Raw genomic sequence first — 25419 nt, forward strand, 5'->3', positions numbered from 1 at the left:
CATAACTTTATTGTTGTAAGTTTCATTCGTTTATATTCTCTACCTAACCTGTTTATTCTTTCTGAAAATAAAATCAGGCATAAGGTGAGGAGACCATAGATGAGAAACTGCGTGGGAAGCGAAGTTGGGAGGCAGGAGGACGTCACATCCCAGTCGCTTGGAGGCCCAGGCACCTCACAGCTCGGCGCCACCTTAAGAAGCATTAGCATCTCCGCCGGCCCAGCTGGCCTTCGGCTCCTCCCACTCCCGTGTCAGCTCCGACCCGGGAACGTGGGGAAGGGAGGAGAGACGCACTGAATGGAAAGATTGGCGCGGGAGTCTGCGGGGTCTCTCCTTCCCCCTGCTCTGCGGCGCGGGGAGGAGCGTGGACAGCTCGGCCCTTTGGGGTTTGGTCCTTTTCCTGAAGACTTGGGATGGGGACGTGTTCTACTGACATGAGGGTTGGGGGGAGATATATAGGGGTTGGGGGGCTCATCTTGGGGTGCGGCCGAGGGGAGACAGAACTGGGGCGTCTGAGACACACAGTAGGCAGTGATCGTTGGTCGCAAATTGTAAGTTTAAGAGGTCCGTACGCGTCTCCTTCAAACCATTTCCAAAAGTGGGGGCAAGTTTTCCATTCTCCGCCCAATTCCCCGTCTTCATTTTAATTGATTGGGTTTAAGGTAGGCCGGGCCCAGGGTTGCTTGCTGGTTGGCTGCAGAAGTAATCTATCAGGCTGACGCAAGCGTGGGGCGGCTGTTTGGGAAGGAAGTGAAGTTTATTTTGGTACCTCCCATCCCAACTACTGATTGGTTGAGATTCGTAGTGATGTAAAACAAGGCATAAAAATGTCCACTAAAGGGAAGGGCCAATTGGCCACTTTCTTAGGGACGCTGTCTAGGCTGGGACTGGGAAGAGCTAGACGGAGTCGGCTGTCGTGGTGAAGGACCAAATGGATTGAAACCCGGAAATGAGTTTAGTAGGGAGCTGAAGGGAAAGGGAAATCTGCGAAACCTTCCTTGCCCTCAAACAAGGTCATTTCCTGCGTGGGATCGATAGTTTCCTGTTTACTCAGCGAAGTCAGCGGGTACCGTGGTTTTCTGGAATACACGTGATAGTTAAATTCGTATGAGCCTCTGGTCCCAGACTTCCCATTTACTTATATTACCCAAAAGGATGAATGAGGCGTAGGAAAGTAAAAACGTGGAGTTTAACCATGCCTTTAGGGAAGGATGGGGAAACCGAGATTCTTGTATAGAAAGCTAAGGACTGACTGGATGGCAGGATCCAAGCAGGTGGGTTCCTAAGGAAACCATTCCCAAAATAATTGGAGAGGCTGGGTGGAGGTGAAGGAAAGTATAAAAGTTTGTCTGAAGGAAGGACATTGATCAAATTACAGAAACCTACTTGGATCAGTACAGTGGCTCAATTGTATCCGACTCGTTGCGTCCCCATGGAGTGCAGCACGCCAGGCTTTCCTGGCTATCACCAACCCCGGGAGCCTGCTGAAACTCCCGTCCATCGAGTTGGTGATGCCACCCAACCATCTCATCCTCTGTCGTCCCCTTCTCCTAGGATATGGATTGTATTTAATGCATCGTTGCATATCCGGTGCCTAGCAGTATCTCATACATAGCAGGTTGTGAACCCACACAAAATAAGATGTTTACAAAGTATGTGGCACACATTCTGAATATTGCAGACATTGAAATATGTTTTTAAAGGTATCTATGCCAATCAGTCCAGAATATTCATTGGAAGGACTAATGCTGAAGCTGAAACTCCTTTGGCCACCTGATGCAAAGAACCGACTCATTGAAAAAGACCCTGATGCTGGAAAATATTGAAGGCAGGAGGAGAAGGGGACGAAAGAGGATGAGATGGTTGAATGGCATCACGGACTCCATGGACATGAGTTTGAGCAAGCTCTGGGAATTGGCAATGGACAGGGAGACCTGGTGTGGTGCAGTCCATGGGATTGCAAAGAGTCGAACATGACTGAGTGACTGAACTGAAGTGATGGCAGTTTTATGATCCTGGAAAAGTGTTTCACACTTACCACCTGGATTGTTCCAGCCAAAAGTTGAAAGATAAGTCTGCTCCGTGAATCTACCTGGGAGAAGCTACCTACCTGTTAAAAACTACCAGTGAAAATGCTGCCATTTTCTCCTTAACACCCTGAGGCATTTAAAATTTGGAAGCAGATTTCCCCTTAAGGTAACTTCCTAAAAATATTGAAAAGATAGTTGGCATTAGTGAAAAGATGTCTGTACATCCAGTGAATGAAAAATAAGCTGTTTAACCTACAATCAGCAATTCCAGGGTATGAAGAACTATTTGAATTGAGAGATGTCATCTATACTGTAAATTATGCAATTCCTTTGCTTCTCAGCATTAATAGACCTTTTTTTATTTTTTTCCTAGTCCAGACTTTTTCTTAGAGCTAAATTTCAGCAATGCTTTAACATTGTCTAAATATTGTGCTTTGGAAATTGAGGGACCGGTGTAAGGACTCCCCATTAGTATTATAACTATCCCAACTGCAGAGTCTGCAAGGGCTCTGGGTCAAGATTCAGTAACAGGTACGTTCTGTTTGTCCAAGGTGATCCCATCTTTTTATGATTGTTCAGGACATCCTTGGCCAGATAGTTTACAAGGGAGTTTATCATTGGCCTTTCAGTTTCACTATGGCCATAGTTTAAAGATACGAGAAGGAACAGAGGCAGTTGTATTTGCATTAGTAAGAGTACCATGGGAAAATTATTATTAGGCTATACACAGTTCTAGCATAATAAGGTATATGTTGCTTATACCAAAGTGGCAGTAGGGGTGGGACAAGGGAGGAAGGAGATTAAAAAAATTTTTTTTGTCTAAACTTTCTGGGCACAGAGGTTGCGCACCGGGGAGAACCATTGACACAGTGGTTGCAGACGCAGTCCTGGCTGCATGAGAGGAGGAGGATGCAGAGGGGTGAGCATCAGCATGGCAGAAGAGGACACGCTGGTGTCAGTGGATTAGGAAACATTGGGGAAGGGGCAAGGAGTGTTCTTCTGCAAATATACTCAGACGGAGGGTAAAAAGCTGGGATTGAGAGGCCAGGTCCGGAACACTGACCAAGGCACAGGGCAAGGGCGATTGCAAGGTCCCGTCCCCAAAGTGCGTCATTTGCAAGAATGGCTTGAGACAAGAGGAAATCCCAAAACAAACGTTCACCAACAGAGCAAACTTCTACAGTGAGAAAGTCATCTCAAAGTTGGGTTACTCAAAGGAAGTCCCAAAACAAACGTTCGCCCACAGAGAAAACTTCTACAGTGAGAAAGTCGTCTCAGAGTTGGATTACTCAAATTCTCAACTTGTAAAATAATGGCCAGAATTTAAATTTTCCGAGATAAACTCAGTGGTTTTGTTTTTTATTGTTAATAGACATGGAACTACTCTGTGTTCAATATTAGAATTTATCAGTAAGTTACTTTAGTATCAGATATTTGATTATGACTGTATATTATAGGTATGATGGAATGATTACACTGTAAACAATTCTAATCAATGAAAACGCATTACACCCTTCAAAAAAAAAAAAAGAATTGCGTTTATCAGAGAAAAGCGTTTTGTTTCTAGAAATGTTAAAAGAATATGGAAACATATAATATTAGTTTTAGGTTAATAATTCATACATTTAAAGCACTGTCACTTTCCCAGTGATGATGCCCAATGAGTCAAACTAGAAATTGTGTCTCAGGGGACCTAGAATCCAAGGAATAAACTGCTATTGTTCTACATCACAGACCCAAGCCCTCCAGCGAGTAAAGATAAACCACTGGCATCTTGATCAGTGAGAACCTGAGACACTGAGTCAGGTAGCCTCTCGGGTGTCAGGGAAAACCTCAATCTCCAGGAGACTAGCTGCTCCCACCTCCCACCCACCTTGTGAAATACTGTGATCATGAGTTTCTTTCTTTTTTAAAAAATTTATTTATTTATGTTTGACTGTGCTGGCTCTTCATTTCTACAAGGGCTTTTCTCAAGTTGCAGTGAGCAGGTCTACTCTCTAGTTGTGGTGCAGAGGCTTCTTGTTTTGATGGCTTCTTTTGTTTCCAAGCCTGGGCTCTAGGACCCCTGGGCTTCAGTAGTTGCGACACGTGGGCTCAGTCGTTGGGGCACACCGGCTTAGTTGCTCCTCCGCATGTGAGGTCTTCCTGACTCAGGGACTGAACACGTGTCTCCTGCATTGGCAGGCGGATTCTTTACCACGGAGCCACCAGGGAAGCCCATAGTGGGTTTCTTTTTATCTGGAGGCTCAAGAAATAGCTCCAGGGCCTCAAAAGACCAAGGATAAAGACACCAGGTTATACTGCATTTGGTATTATAGAAAGAAGAGGGAAAGGGAAGGCAGAGGATGAGGAGGAGCGAGTAGGGAAAGTATAGAAGGAAGAGGACTAATTGCTCAGTCAGGTATTGTATCTGTCAGGGTTATTTGCAGTAAACAGAAACCACTTTTATTTTAAGCAGAGAAGACCTTAATACAGGGACATGCGTGCTTACAAAATCTTTTGAAGTACTGAAGGAGCAGAGTCTCAGCTGTTTCCCAGAAATGGCTCCTAGAATGGGATTACTGAACACACTCATGGGAGGGGAGCTTCAGAAAGCTGAGCAATCAGGCTTCCTGAGTGGCTCAGTGGTAAAGAATCTGCCTGCCAATGCAGGAGACGTGGGTTCGATCCCCGATCCAGGAGGATTCTGCATGCCTCACAGCAACTAAGCCTGTGGACCACAACTATCAAGACTGATCTCTAGAACCTGGGAGCTGCAACAACTGAGCCCACCTGCAGCAATTACTGAAGCCCACTCACTCTGGAGCCCATTCTCTTCACAACAAGAGAAGCCGAAACTAGACAGTAGCCCCCACTTATCGCAACTAGAGAAGAGCCCATGTAGCAACAAAGACCCAGCACAGCCTTTTTAAAAAAAGAAAAAAGAAAGGTGAGGAATCACAACTTATTGCTGGGACCTTCCTGGTGGTTCAGTGGCTAAGACTCCACACTCCCATTGCAGGGGGCCCAGGTTCAATCCCTGGTCAGGAAACTAGATCCCACACGCTGCAACTAAAGATCACACATGCCACATCAAAGACCTAGCACAGGCAAATAACTAAATGAAAGTGAAAGTGTTAGTCACTCAGTCCTGTCTGACTCTTTGTATAAATAAATATTTTTAAAAAACAAAGCTTTGTTGCTGAAACTGTTGAATTCAAGAACACAGTGCTCTGGCTGTGATCCAGGAGGCAATGTTGCTAACACTGCCTCAAAGCCTTCAGTGGCCAAGAGCTAGTGTATGGATGCGGAACACTGCTGCCAAAAGCCCGGTACCTCACAATCATGCTGGCCAGCAGCAAGCGCCAAAGCAGCCAGGAGGTGGCTCACACCTCACTTCTACTTTTCAAGTCTCTTGGGTGTGCAGATTACAGATAGATCATAACTTAGAAACAGAATCCTAGCTGCAAAAAAATCTGGAATGTATAGTTGTGGGTTTTCTAGCCTCCGCAGTACAGGAAGATGTATGCAAAGGAGACAGAATACAGGTCAGTCACATCCATCACAAATGTATATGTATCTACATGTAAAATCTGAGCCAGAAGCAGCATGAGAATGAAGCAGAAGTTTAAGATTTTTTTCATTTTACAAACCAATAAGGGGATGCAGAGGACTTTTGTTGCAGAAAGACGTTACCAACTGCGATCTACTATGACCACCATTTTATAGGAGAAGTAATACTTTTTTACACCAAAAAAGTGGGAAGGTTACATTCTCAGAATTTAAGAACTGGATAAACTTAACTTCAAGAAAAACAGTAGGTTGTCTTTCTCAGTGAACATTGTGTCAGAGTGTGGCATTCTATGAAAGCACTGAAGTAGTGTAAGGTCAGGCTTACAAGATGGCTCAGTGGGAAAGAATCTGCCTGCTAATGCAGGAAACACAGACTGCAACTATGAAATTAAAAGACACTTGATCCTTGGAAGAAAAGCTATGACAGACCTAGATATTGACAAGCAGAGAGACATCACTTTGCCAACAAGGGTTCGTCTAGTCAAAGCTATGGTTTTTTCCAGTAGTCATGTATGGATGTGAGAGTTGGACCATAAAGAAGACTGAGCACTGAAGAACTGATGCTTTTGAACTGTGGTGCTGGAGAAGACTTGAGAGTCCCTTGGACAGCAAGGAGATCAAACTAGTCAATCCTAAAAAATCAACCCTGAATATTCACTGGAAGAACTGATACTGAAGCAGAAGCTCCAATACTTTGGCCAGCTGATGCAAAGAGCCGACTCATTGGAAAATACCCTGATGCTGGGAAAGACTGAAGACAGGTGGAGAAGAGGGCAACAGAGGATGAGATGGTTGGATGGCATCACTGACTCAATGGACATGAGTTTGAGCAAACTCTGGAAGATAGTGAAGGACAGGGAAGACTGGCGTGCTGCAGTTCATGGAGTCACAAAGGGTCATACTCAACTTAGTGACTAAACAACAGCAACAGGGGTAAGGACACTGCCCCTTGCCGGGAAAAAAAAAAAGCAGCTTCTTACTCAGTCCTGCTTAAGATGTGCTGAATGAACCTTACTGCTGGGCCTTCATTTCTTCTAACTAAAATTAGTATTATATATAAATACTAGCATTTAAGAAAGGAGGGAAAAGAAAGGTATGGAAGAAACGGTTTCTAAAAAGAACATATACAGTAGCACCTCTTATTGGCAGTTTCACTTTCTGAGATTTCACTTACCTATGGCCAATCGCTGCCTGAAAATATATTAAATGGAAAATTCCAGAAGTAATCAGTCCACAAGTTTTAAATTGTGCACCATACTAGGTAACATCATGAAATCTCAAGCCATCCTACCTGGACAGAAAACATCCCATTGTTCAGTGTATGTATGAATCCATGCTGAATTCTCTACCCACCCATTAGTTTCTTAGCGTCTGCTGCTTTATCAGCTATATTGTCACAGTAGTGCATTCACATAACTTTTATTATGGTATATTGTCACAACTGTTCTATTTTATTAATAGTTACTATTGTTAATCTCTTACTGTGTCTAATTTATAAGTTAAACTTTATCATAGGTGTATATGTATCATATATGTAATTTATATGTAATTACATATATGTGTCATATGTATAATTTATAAATTAAACTGTATCATAGGTGTATATTTATGCTTAGGAAATATAGGATTCGGTACAGTCTGTAGTTTCAGGCATCCACTGAGGGTCTTGGAAAGTATCCCCTGTGAATAAGATGGTACTACTGTAATAAGAAAATGCTAATTTAAAAATAAGATAGATTAGTGAAGCTCTTAGTTCCCTTAATGGTTCTGAAGGTCTATTATTCCACTTTTTATCTGGACTCCTAATAAACTTCTACCTGAACTTCAACTTGTAGACTCTACAACTGTCCCCTTCAGCAATTCAGATTTAATAAGGAAAAACAGATTTTTTCATGTCACTCTATTTGTTTGAAAACATTCTGTGGATACCAATTATCAGTAAACTATAATACATACTATTCAGCTTGACATTCAAGATTGTCTTCAACCTGACCGTAACACATATTGCCCACAATTTCTGCCCCCAAAATGACTAGCATCACCTAAGTAGGTGTCTTTACTTATGTTACCATCTTCCCTCATTTCAACAGATATCCATTGAGCTTATTAATCATCTCCTATGTGCCAGACTTTGTGTTAGAAACATTAACAAATTCAATGATGAAACAGGCCCAGCCCCTGCTAGAGTGACCACCCATCCAGGTTGCCCAAGACTGTCTTGCATTTAGTGCTAAAAGCCCCCTGTCCTGAGAAACCCCTGAGTCCTAGGAAGGCTGAGACAGTTGATCATACCGGTCCCTATCTACAGGAAATTATGAGGTTCTTCAGATCCTTTCTGGGACTTCCTAAGTGGCTCAGTGGTAAAGAATCTGCCTGCAGTGCAGGAGATGCAAGAGACACGAGTTCGATCCCTGCCTGGGTCAGAAAGATCTCTTGGAGAAGGAAATGGCAACACATTCCAGTGTTTTTGTCTGGTAAATCCCATGGACAGAGGAGCCTGGCCGTGGGGTTGCAATGTGTCAGACACAACAGAGCACAAACACACTAAGATCCCTTCTAACTTAGAAACTAAGTAGATGCACATTCCTTTTTTTTTCCATTTGTTTTTTAAAGTTCTTTTTCAATTGGAGGATAATTCCTTTACAATACTGTACTGATTTCATACAACAACGTGAATCAGTTGTAAGTATGCATATATCCCCTTCCTCTTGAACCTCCCCCCAACACCCCACACCATCCACCCCTCTAGGGTGTCAGAGCACCGGGTTGAGCTACCTGTGTTATACTTCCCATTCAGTTCAGTTCAGTCACTCAGTCGTGTCTGACTCTTTGCGACACCATGGACTGTAGTACGCCAGGCTTCCCAGTCCATCACAAACTCCCGGAGCTTGCTCAAACTCATGTTCTTCAAGTCAGTGATGCCATCCAACCATCTCATCCTCTGTCGTTCCCTTCTCCCGCCTTCAATCTTTCCCAGCATCAGGGTCTTTTCAAATGAGTCAGTTCTTCAAATCAGGAGGCCAAAGTATTGAAACTTCAGCACCAGTTCTTCCAATGAACATTCAGGACTGATTTCCTTTAAAATTGACTGGTTTGATCTCCTTGCAGTCCAAGGGACTCTCAAGAGTCTTCTCCAACACCACAGTTCAAAAGCATCAATTCTTCAGTGCTCAGCTTTCTTTATGGTCCAACTCTCACATCCATACATGACTACTGGAAAAACCATAGCTTTGACTAGATGGACCTTTGTTGGCAAAGTAATGTCTCTGCTTTTTAATATGCTGTCTAGGTTGGTCATAGCTTTTCTTCCAAGGAGCAAGCATCTTTTAATTTCATGGCTGCAGTCACCATCTGCAGTGATTTTGGAGCTCAAGAAAATAAAGTCTGTCACTGTTTCCATTGTTTCCCATCTATTTGCCATAAAGTGATGGGACTGGATACCGTGATCTTTGTTTTTTGAATGCTGAGTTTTAAGCCAACTTTTCCTCTCTCTCTTTCACTTTCATCAAGAGGCTCTTTAGTTCCTTTTTGCTTTCTGCCATAAGGGTGGTGTCATCTGCATATCTGAGGTTGTTGATATTTCTCCTGGCAATCTTGATTCCAGCTTGTGCTTCATCCAGCCCAGTATTTTGCATGATGTACTCTGCATATAAGTTAAATAATTAGGGTGACAATATACAACCCTGACGTACTCCTTTCCCAGCTTGGAACCAGTCCATTGTCCCATGTCAGGTTCTAACTGTTGCTTCCTGACCTGCACACAAACTTCTCGGGAGACAGGTAAGGTGCTCCGGTATTCCCATCTCCTTAAGAATTTTCCACAGTTTCTTGTGATCAACACAGTCAAAGGCTTTGGCGTAGTCAATAAAGCAGAAGTAGATGTATTTCTGGAACTCTCTTGTTTTTTTGATGATCCAACGGATGTTGGCAATTTGATCTCTGTTTCCTCTTCCTTTTCTAAATCCAGCTTGAACATCTGGAAGTTCACGGTGCACATACTGTTGAAGCCTGGCTTGTAGAATTTGAGCATTACTTTACTAGCAATTGTGTGGTAGTCTGTGTACCATTCTTTGGCATTGCCTTTCTTTGGGATTGGAATGAAAACTGACCTTTTCCAGTCCTGTGGCCACTGCTGAGTTTTCCAAATTTGCTGGCATATTGAGTGCAGCACTTTCACAGTATCATCTTTTAGGATTTGAAAAAGAGCTCAACTGGAATTCCATCACCTCCACTAGCTTTGTTCACAGTGATGCTTCCTAAGGCCCACTTGACTTCACATTCCAGGATATCTGGCTCTAGATGAGTGATCACACATCATGGTTATCTGGGTCATTAAGATATTTTTTGTGTAATTCTTCTGTGTATTCTTGCCACCTCTTCTTAACATCTTCTGCTTCTGTTAGATCCTACCATTTCTGTCCTTTACTGTGTCCATCTTTGCATTAAATATTCCCTTGTTATCACTAATTTTCTTGAAGAGATCTCTAGTCTTTCCCATTCTTTGTTTTCCTCTATTTCTGTGCATTGATCAGTGAGGAAGGCTTTCTTATCTCTCCTTGCTATTCTTTGGAACTCTACATCAGATGGGTGTAGCTTTCCTTTTCTCCTTTGCCTTTAGCTTCTCTCTTTTCTCAGCTATTTGTAAGGCCTCCTCAGACAATCATTTTGCCTTTTTCCATTTCTTTTTCTTGGGGATGGTCTTGATCACTGCCTTCTGTACAATGTCATGAACCTCTGTCCATAGTTCTTCAGGCACTCTGTCTATCAGATCTAATCCCTTGAATCTATTTGTCACTTCCACTGTATAATCATAAGGGATTTGATTTAGGTCATACCTGAATGGTCTAGTGGTTTTCCCTACTTTCTTCAATTTAAGTCTGAATTTGGCAATAAGGAGTTCATGATCTGAGCCACAGTCAGCTCCCAGTCTTATTTTTGCTGACTGTATAGAGCTTCTCCATCTTTGACTGCAAAGAATATAATCATCTGATTTTGGTATTGATCATCTGGTGATGTCCATGTGTAGAGTTGTCTCTTGTGGTGTTGGAAGAGGGTATTTACTATGACCAGTGCATTCTCTTGGCAAAACTCTGTTAGCCTTTGCCATGCTTCATTTTGTACTCCAAGGCCAAATTTGCCTGTTACTCCAGGTATCACTTGACTTCCTACTTTTGCATTCCTATGAATGAGAAGGATTTTTTTTTTTTTTTAATGTTCTAGAAGGTCTTGTAGGTCATCATAGAACCATTCAACTTCAGCTTCTTTGGCATTAGTGGTTGGGACATAGACTTGGATTACTGTGATACTGAATGGTTTTCCTTGGAAACGAACAGAGATCATTCTGTTGTTTTTGAGATTGCACCTATGGACTGCATTTCAGACTCTTATGCTGGGTACAAGGGCTACTCTTGTTCATCTAAGGGATTCTTACCCACAGCAGGAGATATAATGGTGATCTGAATTAAATTCACCCATTCTGTCCATTTTAATTCACTGATTCCTAAAATGTTGATGTTCACTCTTGCCATCTCCTGTTGACCACTTCCAATTTACCTTGATCCATGGACCTAACATTCCAGGTTCCTATGCAATATTGTTCTTTACAGCATTGGACTTACTTCCATCACCAGTCATATCCATGACTGGACGTTGTTTTGCTTTGGCTCCATCTCTTTATTCTTTCTGGAGTTATTTCTCCACTCTTCTCCAATAGCATATTGGGCACCTACCAACCTGGGGAGTTCATCTTTCAGTGTCGTATCTTTTTGCCTTTTCATACTGTTCATGGGGTTCTCAAGGCAAGAATACTGAAGTGGTTTGCCATCCCCTTCTCCAGTGGACCATGTTTGTCATAGCTTTTCATCCAATACTTCCCATTAGCTATCTCTATTACATATGATAATGTATTTCAATGCTACTCTCTCAATTCGTCCCTCCCTTTCCTTCCCCCACTGTCTGTCCAAAGTCTGTTCTCTATGTCTGCATTTCTATTCCTGCCCTGCAAATATGTTCTTGGATGCATATTCTTTCCCTAAACTTTCTTCTAAGTTAATTATTTGGGACTTCCCTTCCCTGGTGGCTCAGACGGTAAAGCGTCTGTCTGCAATGCTGGAGACCCGGGTTCAATCCCTGGGTCGGGAAGATCCCCTGGAGAAGGAAATGGCAACCCACTCCAGTACTCTTGCCTGGAAAATCCCATGGACAGAGGAGCCTGGTAGGCTACAGTCCATGGGGTCGCAGAGTCGGACACGACTGAGCAACTTTACTTTACTAACCGTGTAGTGTCAAAGACTACTCCCAAGCAATGACTTTTATTTGTACTACCTCCTAGACTGAACTCCTGGGAGGCAGAGACATCTTTCCAGGACTCCACAGTGCCTCCTAGTGCCTTATGCAATAAGGCAATAGTGACAATAAAAATAAAATGAAGGTAGGTTGAATTGAGTAGAAGCTAACTAGGACAAATAATAGTTCAGACTTTTTTGTTTCTTAATTTTAAAAAAAATTTTAAAGTGAGACACATATGGAAAAATGGTCAGTTGGATATTTGTTTCTACAAAGCTAATGGCACCCAGACGAAATCACCAGAGACATCTCAGAAGTCCTGGTGTCCCTTCCTAGTTACAACCTCTCAAAGTGTAACCACATATTTAAGTTTATGACACCATAGATTAGTTTTGCCTGTTTTTGAAGCTTTATATAAATGGAATTATTCAACATGTCCTCTTTTGGACCTGGTTTCTGTGGTGCCTTGTACCAAGGTGATAGGTGTAAATCCTTGTACCAAGGCCACAGATGTGGAGCCAGTACCAAGGTCTTCTCTGGAACAGAGTGTCCCACAGCAACTGTTGCCATGAGCCCCCTCATCTAAACCAGCCTGCTCCCTGACCCCATGTTAGGTAAAAATACCCACCCTATAGCACCCTAACCAGTCACCTAATGCCACTCTTCCAGCAGGAATTTTCTTTTTGAGGCTATAAAAATTGGCTACTAGCCCACAAAAAGCTTCAGCTCTCACTTGAGCTGGCCCGCTGTTCTAACAGCATCTCCTGTTCTAATAAACTCTATTTTCCTCTCATACTGCCTCACGGCTGGAAATTGTTTTCCAGCCCATGCTTGGAGCATGACAGTTTTCCATCTCTCAACTTTGTGAGGTTCATCCATATACTGTAGTGCATTCACTCTCATTTCTGCATAATATTCCATTGTGTTAATATACCACAATGTCATTATCCACTCTCCTGTTAGTGGACCCCTGGATTATTTCCAGTCTGGCATTGTTACAAATACTGCTGAGATGAACATTCTAATACCTATTTTTTGATAGATATGTGTATGCATTTCTGTTGAGTATATATCTAGGGGTGGGATCATGGGTCATAATGTAGGCATGTGTTCTTTTAAAAATTTTGTAATTTATGTTTGGCTGTGCTTAGTCTTTGTTGATACAGCAAGGGCCTTCTCTAGATTTGGTCCACCTGCCTAGATGCTCCGAGGAGCGCAAGATCTTTCCAGACCAGGAATGAAACCTGTGTCTCCTGCATTGCAAGATGGATTCCCAGGGAAGCCCATGTTTTCTATGTCTGTGAGTCTATTTCTGTTTCATAAATATGTTTATTTCTATCATTGTTTTCCCTAGAAAACATATAAATGATATGTTATCTTTCTGGGTCTGATTTACTTCACTTAATATGATAATCCCCAGGCGCATCCATGTTGCTGCAATGTCTTTCATTCTTTTTTATGGCTGAGTAATATTCCACTATGGGCTTCCCTGTGGTTCCGCGGTAAAGAACCCCACTGCCAATGCAGGAGATGCAGGTTCGATCCCTGGGCAGGAAGATCGCCTGGAAAAGGAGATGGCAACTTACTCCAGTATTCTTGCCTGAGAAATCCCATGGACATAAGAGCCTGGAGAGCTATAGTCCATGGGGCCAAAAAAAAGAGTCAGGCACCACTTACCCCAACCATCATCACCACCACCAACACCAACACCACCACTCTCTCCTTTTCCTCCTCCTTCATTTTAACCATCCTGGTGTGCGTGCAGTAGAAATTCCGGTGGTTTTAATAAGTTGAAGATCCCCGATGACCAATTCACTTGCGCACTTTTCACAAGTTTATTGCTCACTGGGAATATTCCCTTTGGAGAAATGTGGTGTAGACCTTTCAAAAAACTTTCGTCACTATTGACTCAACCCTTGCTCAAGGCCATGTTGTTACGAGTTTCCAAACAATTCCAAATTGGGTAGGCGGGAGAAGGAAAAACAATCTCTCCAAAACAGGGGGTCCCTTTCTTGCCCCCTCCCACTTCCCGGGGCAGCTTGCGTGAGGTAATGGAGAATGACCTTCATTATTCCTAATCCCAAATTTTAAAGAGTCCTTTCCAGGAGGCGGAGGGAAAGACAGCCGGGGGCTCTTCATCCGAAAAGAGCTACGGATCCAAAACAACCATTAGAAATTGCCCTCGATCTTCTCAGCCCATCTCTGGCCCGTCCTGCAGTTACCTGGGGACACCACCTCCCGGGCGCAGAGGCGTTGGGGCAGGGGGGGCGGGGGGAGGGGGGGGGACATATCTCTTAAAACAGAAATGTTAACACTCTCTTAACGGCGGCGCTGAGAATGGTGGGGCCCAGCGCCGTTTCCCCGTAAAGGCTTCCCCTGGCTCTCGGCCTAGACGCCAGGGGTGCGGGGAGGGAGCCGGGTGGGATCGCGGTGGGCGGCGGCGGCCCGGCTGGTCAGTTTGGCTCGAAGGTGAGATGTCAGGCTGGGGCCGCGGTTGAGGGAACCCGCGAGCGCTACCCCTGCCCACGCCCCGGGTGGGTGCCTGCGTCTCGCTGACAAACGAGTCCCGTTTTCCTCCCGCATCAACGGATCGTTCAAAACAGAATCCTGGACATCTCGTGGCAGCGCGGAGCTCCTAACGGCCGCGCAGCCGTGGGGACGGAAGCGCGGTGGCGGCATCGCTGTCACCCCCGGGCGCCGCGGCCTGGGACCCGCGGAGCTGCGTGGCTGGGCCCGGAGATGGGCGGTTGAGCGGCGCCGCTGGGTCCAACCGCAGCTGCCGGGTCCGCGCGGTGGCCGCGCTGCGCTACCCTAGTGGCGGACAGGCGAGAGGATCAGCCTCCGAGCTGGACTCGGGTAAAGGTGGGTGGGGACTCGCAATTGGGCGGGACTAAGCGAGAAGTGGTCCTGGGGCTCTGGAGAACCGAGCTGGTAGCCTGAGCGTGCTGGAGAGAATATCGGTTATTTGTTCTGAGCGCCTCCCCTAACCCCAACCCTGCTCCAAGTGCTGGAGGCTCCGCGGTGAACGAGGTGGGCAATGGCCCTGCCCTCCTGGAGCTTATATTCTAGGGAAGGGATAGACAAGAACATGCGTGGATGTGTAATAAAATGCCAGACAGTGATAAATCTCAAGAAGCAAATAGTAAGAAATGAGAAGGGGGACGAAGTGGGTCTGAGGGACTGTCTTTTGACCAGACACCTGAAGAAAGTGACAGAGTCATAGGAAAAAGCCATCCAGGCGAAGGGAACTGTGCTGACCTTGAAAGATAGCTACCAGGAGTTTAAGTGCCTTGCAAATGATAACTTCGTCGGTTTTTGCAAGATAAAAATTGGAAGTTCCTTAGGAAATTATGGCTCACTTATTCAGTGCAAGTACAAAGAAAAGTGTGTTTATTTGAGTTTGAAGTGTTGTAGAGGTTTGGTGTGTGTGTTTTCCCCCAAATGAGGATGACCTGGAAGAGGAGAACTAGCAGACAGAGGAAAAGAGAGAGATTGGGAGGTGGGGAGGTGGGGAGGAAGGCAGTGGTTGCAGCAGAGAGAAGTGAAAAGCAAAGTGTAATAAGGAAGCTGTGGCACAGTCAAAGGAATGGGCTGTCCTGGTTGTCCCCTGCCTCCTAACAAACTCAGGAAACAGTACTAGTGCTTCACCATACCTCTCAGCTGAGCCCCAGAACTATGCCCCCAAGTCAGGAGAGCTGGTGGAGGAGGACACAGACTTGATAACTGGCTAAGGCAAATCTGATTTCTGACTCCACTAAAGCTCACTGATGCAGCGTAGGCTCAGGTGAAGCTTTGAGGAGGTGGCTTATTTAAAATGTTTTATATGGAGAAGGAAATGGCAACCCACTCCAGTATTCTTGCCTGGAAAAATCCACGGACAGAGGAGTCTGGCGGGCTGAAGTCCATGGGATTACATGACTGAGCATGTGTGCACGAGGGTGGAGGGAGATGGGTTGGTAGCAATAAACTGGTAGAACTAAAAAAAAAAAAAATGTTTTATAATCTTATACAGCAGCATAAGCCACATTAAATCACAGAATTTTATAACAGCGATTTCACTTCATCCCTTCTCTTTTTGCTGATGGTGAGACTGTGCCAGCTGGTGTCACAGCCATGACTCAAAATATACAGGTCCCATTTTCACCATCTTCAGCTCTTTCCCCCTTCTCTCCCTTTACTTGATAAAGTTCTTCCCACTGGCTACTGAACAAGTGGAAAGAGCTTTGTGGAGGACCCCAGAATTGAGTTAATCTAAGACATTAGAACTATATGAGGTCTTAGCTTCTTCCACAAGTATTTTTTACTGGTGTGCCAGTGGGTTGGGGGGGGGGGGGGGGCTAAGTTACAGCCTCACCTCTCAAGGAGCTCTCAAGCAAATAAATAACTCACCAATTACAATTTACAGGAAGCAGTACCTTGAAGAAGAATTGGAGGGCGAGTCAGTTCTTAGTATAGCAGAGAGATGGAGAGCAGCAAACAGGAAGTGAGTATTAAGAATTTATGTCAGATTGGTATCAGCTTGTTTTGTCATGGATATGTTAACAACTGAGTACCTATCATCTCCTTAAACGTTTGTTGTCTTATTAATGTGGACTCATTTAAGTGGTGATGGGAGAGACTACTGGGGCCAATAGACTTGGTACCTTCCCATATTCTTTTTCTTCACAGTATTTGCATGATAAACTATCCATGTTCAGCATTGTAATTGCAAACAGGCCTCAGTAAAATTCTACACGACTGGATGAGAGGGAATTTCATTGAAAACTGCCATGACTTTTGAGGGGTGAAGAATCATATACCATGAGCAGATAGAAGACTTCTTACAGAGCAGACTCTAGAGTGTAACTGAGTCATATTACTTGCAAAGCCTTGTGATGAAGATTCACAAAAAGACACTAAAGAATTTATGACCCCCCCCCCAAAAAAAAGAATTTATGACCCTTTGGACTGGGATGGAGGCAGGGTAGACCTTATCTGGTAGCTAAACTATGACCTATTTATTGCCTGAAGTCAAGGGTTTACCCCTTGTGATCCTATCTAGGAAGGCTTTAAAAAGCTTTGTTCTCACAGAATTCACTGGGATCTTGAATGGCAGTCTGACTAGTTTCTTTCCAGTGTTTATAATGGCCAGACCAAGAAAAGCAGAGCTAGGGGGGAAAGAACAAGAGTAATTGCTCTTCCTTAGCACATTTTCCAAAAAAAAAAAAAAAAAAGTACATCTTTGGGAAAATCTGAAAAGTCAACACATTTTTAAGGATGGTACGTTCACGTGATAGTTGTTAAGGCAATTTTGGAAAGACTGGTTGGAACACTGTGAGGACAAGGTGTGAGGCAGAAATCAAAGAGCCATCCTTTTTAAAAAATATGTTCTTTCCTCTACCAGTGGTGAGCAAAGCCCCCGTGCCTCCGGCCCACCCCCGCTCCCCACTAAGCCCCACTGCTGCCTGTTTATTTAATCTAATAATTAGATTTGACTGTTTAAGATTGGGAGCTACTGTTTTTGCCATTTCAGAAATCAGAGTAGTCTATCTCTGTTATTTGTGGGCTTCCTAATTATGCCAACCTTACCATTATTAAGATATATCATTGTTGTGGTTATTTTATTTAAAAAGAAGTACATGCTTGTGAAACATCTCAAATAATAGAGAAATTAAAGGACAAAGCCCCCTGTATGGTAGTGGGAATTAATGGTAAAGGCAAAAGTTTAAGATGGTTGTTGCTGTTGTTACTGGCATTAAAAACAGTGATTGGACATCAGCTCTACCCCAACAGCAACAGCAACAAAAAACAAAACAAAAAAGTAACTTTACTTTTGACAAGGCCATTTTTACATAGCCAGATGCAAATGGCTATGAAAGTTGGTCCTATTTCATACCTATTAGCCAGACACTGTAATTTACTCTTTGGATGACATCAATCTTTGCGGACAGTTAAATTAGATACTATAGTCTAAGCACTTACCAAAGAATCTTGCTATAAAGGGAAAGGCTCCGTTTTTCCACATACCAAGCAATGCTCAGTGGCTGCAACTGGATGTCCTACAGCGTAACTCGATTCTGACACTGTCCTCCATGCCCCCCTGCATACATACACACACACACACACACACACACACACACACACTTCAGATGCCAGTTGCAAGATTACCTGTGCTTCTGACCAACCAGCTGTAGATTGGGAGGGCTTCCTTGGGTTCAATTAATTTGCTGAAATGGATCACAGAACTCAAACACTTATGTTTACCAGTTGATTAAATGAGATAAAGGACACAGATGAACAGCCAGAGAAATACATAGGGCAAGGTCTAGCAGAGTCGCTAGGGAGTTGAGGTGTGTCGCCCTCCCCTTGTATGTGTTTAGCAACCTGAAAGCTCTCTAAAACCCCTACCACTGGGATTTTATGGAGGCTTCCCCACACAGGCACCATCAATTAGTAACTCATGTTTCTAGCCCCTCTCCCCTCTCTGGAGGATGAGATGTGAGCTGATAATCCCAAGCTTCTAATCATGGTTTGGTCTTGCTGGGGACCAGCCTTATCCAGGGGCCCACCCAGAGCCACTTAATTAGCACAAAAGATGCTCCTAGTGCTCTTGTCACTGAGGAATTTACAAGGGTTTTAGGAGCCTGGGACCTAGGCAAAGACAATGATTGGAACAAGAGATGTTTCCAGTGTTCTTATCGCTTAGGAAATTACAAAGATTTTAGAAGTTCTGTGCCAGGAACCAAGGACAGAGACCAATATTCATATTCTGTTATCTCACATTGGCATATAGAAGATGTTAGTACTTGGGAATTTATTATTATTTACATGCATTGATTTGTGAGGCAGATATTACTCTGAAAACCATGTTTAAGATCATGAGATAAATTTTTAAGGTCACACAACTTAGCTTCACTAAGAGAGTGTGTTGTGTCCAATATCTTTACAGGAGGACTCTCTTTCCTCTATTCTACATTATTCCCCTATAGACAGATCTACATTATTCCCCTGTAAACAGGTCTCCGTGGAGATTCTCCAGGCAAGAATACTGGAATGGGTTGCCATGCCCTCCTCCAGGGCATCTTCCCAACCCAGGGATCGAACCCAGGTCTCCTGCATTGCAGGCGGATTCTTTACCATCTGAGCCACCAGGAAAGCTATAGACAGATCAAGAGATTCAGAATTCAATAGCCCTGAAGAGAAATCAAGTATAGTGTGAAAAAGGTAACTCTGCGTTAGGAAGATCCCCTGGAGAAAGGATGGGCTATCCACTCCAGTATTCTTGGGCTTCCTTGGTGGCTCAGACAGTAAAGAATCCACCTGCAATGTGGGAGACCTGGGTTTGATCCCTGGGTTGGGAAGATCCCCTGGAGAAGGAATGGCTACCCACTCCAGTATTCTTGCCTGGAGAATTCCACGGACAGAGGACGGCCTGTGGGCTACAGTCCATGGGGTCTCAAAGAGTCAGACACGACTGAGGACTTTCACTTCACTTTGCATTATCATCCACTCGTTGAATTTCAGTTCAGGCTCAAAAGGAGATCAGTAAGGAGTACAGAGTTAAAAAACAAATGTAAAGACTTATGTAGCGCTTCAGTTCCATATTATCAGGGAAAGCTATGGAGGCAGAAGGACACATGGACATAATTATACAGTTCACAAGGAGAATAAGACCTATTGTTCTTTCAAGTATCGTTCCTCTAAAAAATAGGAATAGAGCAAAAAGTAAAATTATTTTTCCTGGAAAGATGTGGTTTCCACATTGTTCTCTGTGACTCACTTGTTTATTTAAATCTTTAAGTGATATTATATGACAGACACTATTGGAGCCTGACACTGCCCCTCATGGATCTTATTCTCATGAAGGAAGTGATAAATCCTATGAAGAAAAAGTAAGGGAGTAGATGGTGAAATCGGTGAAAGACCGCTAATGGGTATGGAGTTTCCTTATGGGGGTGATGAAAGTATTCCACAATTAATTGTGGTGGTGGTTGCAAACCCTGTGAATATGCTAAAAACCACTAAATTATATGCTTTAAATAGTGAATTACATAGTATGTGAGTTATATCCCAATAAAGCTGTTCTTTAAAAAAAAAAAACAACAGTTAAAATAATGGGCAAAAGACATGGAGCAGATGTTTCAGTGAAGAAGACAGACAAAGGATGAGTCAGCACGTGGAAAAGATGCTCAGCGTCATTAGCTACTAGGGCAGTGCAAATTAAAACCAGGGTAAGAAATAACCACATGCCTTTCAGGATGACTAAAATGAAAAATAATAACAGCATTTTCTGGTGCACATGCAGAAAAGCTGGCTCCTTCACACATTAATGGTGAAAGCATAAAAGGGTGCAATGACTCTGGTATGGAATATGACAGTTTCTTATGAAACTAAACACGCACTTAGCATATATAATAACCCAGCAATTGCTCTCTTGGGCACTTATCCCAAAGAAACAAAAACATAATCATAAAAAACCTGTACTTGAGGGTTTACAGCAGCTTTATTTGTCATAGCCCAAAACTGTAAACAACCTGATTGTCCTTTAACAGGACAGGATGAATGATTAAGCAATAAACTATAGTAAATTCATATCATGTAATGCTACTCAGCAGTAAAAAGGAACAAACTACTGATACATATAGCAACTTGGATGGATCCGAGGGAATTATGCCAAGTGAAAAGAAGCAACCCCAAATGTTATATATGTTATATGATCTTGTATGATCTTAAAGTTTGTGTTCCCTCAAAGTTTATATGCTGAGGACTTCCCTAGTGGTATGGTGGATAGGAATCCACCTGCCAATGCAAGGGGCATGGGTTTGATCCCTGGTCCAGAAAGATGTGTTCCTTCATATGTGGAGGAACAACTAAAGCCCGTGTGCCACAGCTACTAGAGCCTGCACACCCTAGAGCCTATGCTCTGCAATAAGAGATGCCACCACTTTGAGAAGCCCTCACACCTCAAATAGAGAGTAGCCCCTACTAGTGAAACAATGAAGACCCATCACAGCCATCAATCAATCAATCAATGGGCTTACCTGGTGGCTCAGTGGTAAAGATTCACCTTCCAGTGCAGGAGATGCCGGTTCAATCCTGGATCGGAAAGATCCCCTGAAGAGGAAATGGCAGCCCACTCCAGTATTCCTGCCTGGGAGATCCCATGGACAGAGGAGCCTGGTGGACTACAGTCCATGGGGTCGAAAAGAGTTGGACACGACTTTGTGCCTAAGCACAGACACACACACAAATAAATCAATAAAAAAAATTTTTTTTAAATATCATAGATTAAAAGAAGTCAGAGAGCTAGCTCAGTCTCCCTCTGCCTTGAAAGGTTGTGGTGAGAAGATGCCTGTCTAGAAACTAGGAAAAGGACCTTAACTAGAACCAACTATGCTAGCACCCAGAGACTGGACTTCCAGCCTTTGGAACTGTAGGCAATAAATGTTTGTTGTTTAAGTCACACCATCTGTACTACTCTGTTATGGCAACCCAAGCTAAAAGAGGTCACATTTACATTTTTTTAATTATAAATTATAGAGATGGAGGACAGATTAATGGTTGCCACTGGTTGGGATTGTGGAAGAGATAACTGGCTATAAAAAGAAGCATAAAATATCCACCTCCTCCCTTGCCTTCTCCTTCTCCTTTTTCAGGGGTATCCTTCTTATAGAACTATTTTGTATCTTGGCTGTGATGGTGGTCATAACAATTTACACAAGTGATAAAGTGACATAAAACTAAATACACACACACATCAGCGTATGTAAAACTGGTAAAATCTGAATAAAGTGAGTAGACTTATCAATTCCCTGGTTGTGATATTGTGACTGTGATGCAAGATGTTGCCGTGAAAGGGAAACTGGGTGAGGAGCATATGGGGTTTCTGTTTTATTTTTTATAACTACGTGGGAATCTACAATTATCTCAAAATGTTAAGGAAACAAAACTTAGCGACAACCAAAAAAAAAAAATGGGGTAGGCAGCATTTGGCCCGTGGCATTCAAAGAACAGCGGGGACGGAGGATGACGTATCAGAAAGAAGAGGGGCAGGAAGTGAGGTTAGGGAGGCAGCCCAGAGCCGACCACATAGCGCTGGCAGGCTGTGATGAGATGCTTTACCTTTTTTTCTAAGTCTGATGAAACACCACTGAAGGGTTTTGACCAGGGAGAAATAAGAGAAGACTTATTTCCGTGTGGTAACATCCAAGTCTGCAGCCTGAAGACCAGGTCCCAAATTGGAGACTGAGATTTGATGTAAATGCTATTTGAAGTCGTGGCCCTGAAGGAGACAACCCAAGGAGTGAGTGTGTATAGGAAAGAGTTTTAAGGATTCAACCTTGGGAACATTCCAGCATTTAGAAATACTGAGAAAAGGCAGTAAGATAAATGAGAAACCAGAACAGATTGGTGTATGAAAAGCCAAGGGAAGAAATTTATTCCAAGAAGAACAGAATGATAAAATTAAAAAAAAAAAGAAAAAGGACTTCCCTGGTGTTCTAGTGGTTAAGATTCCACCTTCCAATGCAGGGCACAAGGGTTCAGTCCCTGGTTGGGACACCAAGGTTCCACATGCCTCAGGGTGCAGTCAAAATTTTTTAGAAGGAGAGAGAGTGATGAGTGTTGTCATGGTTTTGAGGGGTCAAGTCAGGATAGAGAATTGAGCCTTGGATTTGATAAGACAGAGTTTTCTGATGACCTTGACAGGAGTAGTTCAAACAGCAGGAGGGACAGAAACATTAAACCTAATGGAGAATGGGCTTCCCTGGTGACTCAGATGGTAAAGAATCTGCCTGCAATGCAGGAAACCTGGGTGGGGAAGATCCCCTGGAGGAGGGCATGGCAATCCACTCCAGTATTCCTGCCTGGAGAATCCCACGGACAGAGGAACTGGTGGGCTGCAGTCCATGCAGTTGTAAAGAGTTGGACACAACTAAACAACCAACACTTTCACTTCACTCACATAATAGTATTTTAAAAGTCATCACTAACACAATATTACATAAAAGTCATTTTATGTAAATGACTTTATAAAAAGTCATTTTTAATAGAGAATGGTTTAAGGAATCGGTGGAATTTACTTTAAGGGGTGCACAGATGCGGGGCTCTTGTCTTGAGAAGGGACTTAAGGTCCAGAGAAGAATTATTTCTTTCATTACTATGAAGCAATGTATGATAAGAACTTTTTATGGTGAAACAATTTATATTGAGAATTAACTAGCTGGAGTCGGGTTTAGATGATCCTAATTTTGTTAGCACCCTCCAAAGCATCACAGTCAAGGGCCAGTTGGACTTCTCTCCATCAGACCTGATCACAAAGCTGACCTTGGCCATGACATGCCTGTTTGATCTGGTGCTTGTTGGCCTTGACCCCCTCAGTGAACACAAGCATATGGTTGTATTCTGTCTCCTTCATGGCTCACCCAGGTCAGCAGGCCTTGATGGTGGCACAGTGGTCAAGCTCGCTCCTCCTGGGAGTGCTCTTCCAGGGGTGTTTGGCTGCCTTCAGAGGGAGATGTAGATGTCTTTCAGTGCCACTTCCTTCACTTTCAGTACCATCTTTATGAAAAAGGCAAGAATCTTTAAAATGGACACCTTGAGACCCACCCTGCTTGAGAAATAGAATCTCATGTGTATTGTAAGAGTCCACCAACTTCTTACCTTCTCAGAAGCATCTACTTTTCTGAAGTCTGTCTTCATCTAAAGGAGAGTGTTGTTAAGGGATAAGATGGTATTGATCTAGTAGAAAGGGAAATGTGATGACATAAGGGAAATGTATTTAGGACGAAATTCTTGAGTGAGGTGAGAGGGAAAGGAGTCAGTTCTGTGGTGGAGGGACCGCCTTAGCAGATGGGTTTTTGTTGTCCAGTCACTCAGTCATGTCCCACTCTTGCGACCCCACAGACTGTAGCCCTCCAGGCTCCTCAGTCCGGTGGGATTCTCCAGGCAAGAATACTGGAGTGGGTTGCCATTTCCTCCTCCAGGGCATCTTCCTGACCCGGGGAGCAGGAGATAGTTCGTCCATTTCAACAAGAAGCAAGCTGAGAGTGTGGATACTGATTCAGTTAGATTTGATAGTGAAGTAGGATGGTGAGAAATTTCTTTAGTTTTCCAAAGAAATAAGAAATGAGATTATCGAATCAGTGTGAAAAAGGACAAGGAGATCTTGGAAATTTGAGGTGAGAGGAAAAGGTGTGGAATTGTTTTCTTAGACAATAGGGAATGAATGATTTGGGAAAATAAAGCTTTGCAGAGCAGTACAAGAGCTCACTTAAGAGTGTCATCTAATTCAATGTGATACCAGTTAGCATGGTTGCAGGTTTTTTCTCCAGTTATATTTATTTAGCTAGTGAATGCAAGCAAGCAGAGTAACTAGAGTTGGATTTAACCAAGGGTTGAGGTTTTACCCAGGAACATAACAGGAGGGAAAGAAGTGCTAAGGAGTTGCAAGTTTTTGCAAAGGAGTGCTTATAGTGATGAATCTAACAATTTAAGTTGGGGGATATGGAAAGTAAAAATAGAAGGGTGATGAAGTGAAAATTTCATAGAGTTAATAACTTAGAGATCCTGCTCCTGTTAAGAAATGTTAAAGGAGAATTCCCTGACCATCCAGTGGTTAAAACTGCCTTTCAATGCAGGGGGTGCGGGTTTGATCAGGGAGCTAATAAGATCCCACATGCCTCATGGCCAAAAAACGAGAACATAAACAACAGAAGCACTATCAATTTCAATCAAGAATTTTAAAATGGCCCACATTAAAAAAAAAAAAAAATGTTGGAGAGGCCATGATCAGTGTGAGATGCAAGAAACAGGTTTTGGAAGAAAAGCATTTATTATTAATGACTCGGGCTAGGGTGTCACCATGAAAATGAGTGTGAGGTGGACTGGAAAATAGGATGATTGGAAATGAGCGGATAAGGAACTGAGGCCAACACTGGGGTGAATTGTTTCCAAGGATGACGAAGCCACTAGGAATGATGACAGCAGGAGTTGTGTAACCAGGAGAATGAGTCAGGTTTTCAGATTTCCAGGGAATGAAGGAAGTGGCCCAGGGGATCAGCAGACTGCAATATCCTGATGGCACGCACTTCAGAGGCCCTGAGACTTTGAGGGACTAGATGAGGAGAAAGAGTTGGAATTAGGCAGTGTGGCTCTCCCGGCCTTCCAGTGAAACAGCTGAACTCACTCTGAGACTTGTAGAGGAATGGGGTCCCCTTCCTTGGAAGATAAGAAAAAACAAATCATGGCGTTTACGCTGGACTTTGAAAGATGAAATGAATTTTGAGAGAAATAGACTTGAAAAGATGTTTCCAGACGGAGATAAGGCCATGACCCCAGCGGAGGGAGCTAACGCTGCCGGGTCCGCGCTGGTGCCCCTGCCAAAACGCCCTCAGTCAAGCCTGTCCCCGCGTCGCCCCGAGTCGCTGGTAAACTGTCGGCCGCTAGGTGGCAGTGTGTGCCTGTGGGGCACCCTCCCTGCTCTTGTGGGTTTACAGGAGTTGTAAATTAGAATGCAGCCGAGATGAGCTAATGATGGGTTGGTGTATTTAGTTAGGCTCGAGTGTGTGGTCCT

At 43.5% G+C, this 25419-nt stretch overlaps 1 long non-coding RNA gene across 1 annotated transcript in view; it reads left to right on the forward strand.

Moving 5' to 3' along the window:
- Positions 1-16270: 16270 nt before the first annotated feature.
- LOC139033960 (uncharacterized) overlaps positions 16271-25419 on the forward strand; it is a 38395-nt gene continuing 29246 nt past the window's right edge. The window contains exon 1 of the long non-coding RNA XR_011486433.1: positions 16271-16350. This is a non-coding gene — a long non-coding RNA (uncharacterized lncRNA). The remainder of the gene's footprint in view (positions 16351-25419) is intronic.

Source organism: Odocoileus virginianus, unplaced genomic scaffold (assembly GCF_023699985.2).
Source record: "Odocoileus virginianus isolate 20LAN1187 ecotype Illinois unplaced genomic scaffold, Ovbor_1.2 Unplaced_Contig_11, whole genome shotgun sequence".
NCBI classification, from domain to species: Eukaryota; Metazoa; Chordata; class Mammalia; order Artiodactyla; family Cervidae; genus Odocoileus; species Odocoileus virginianus.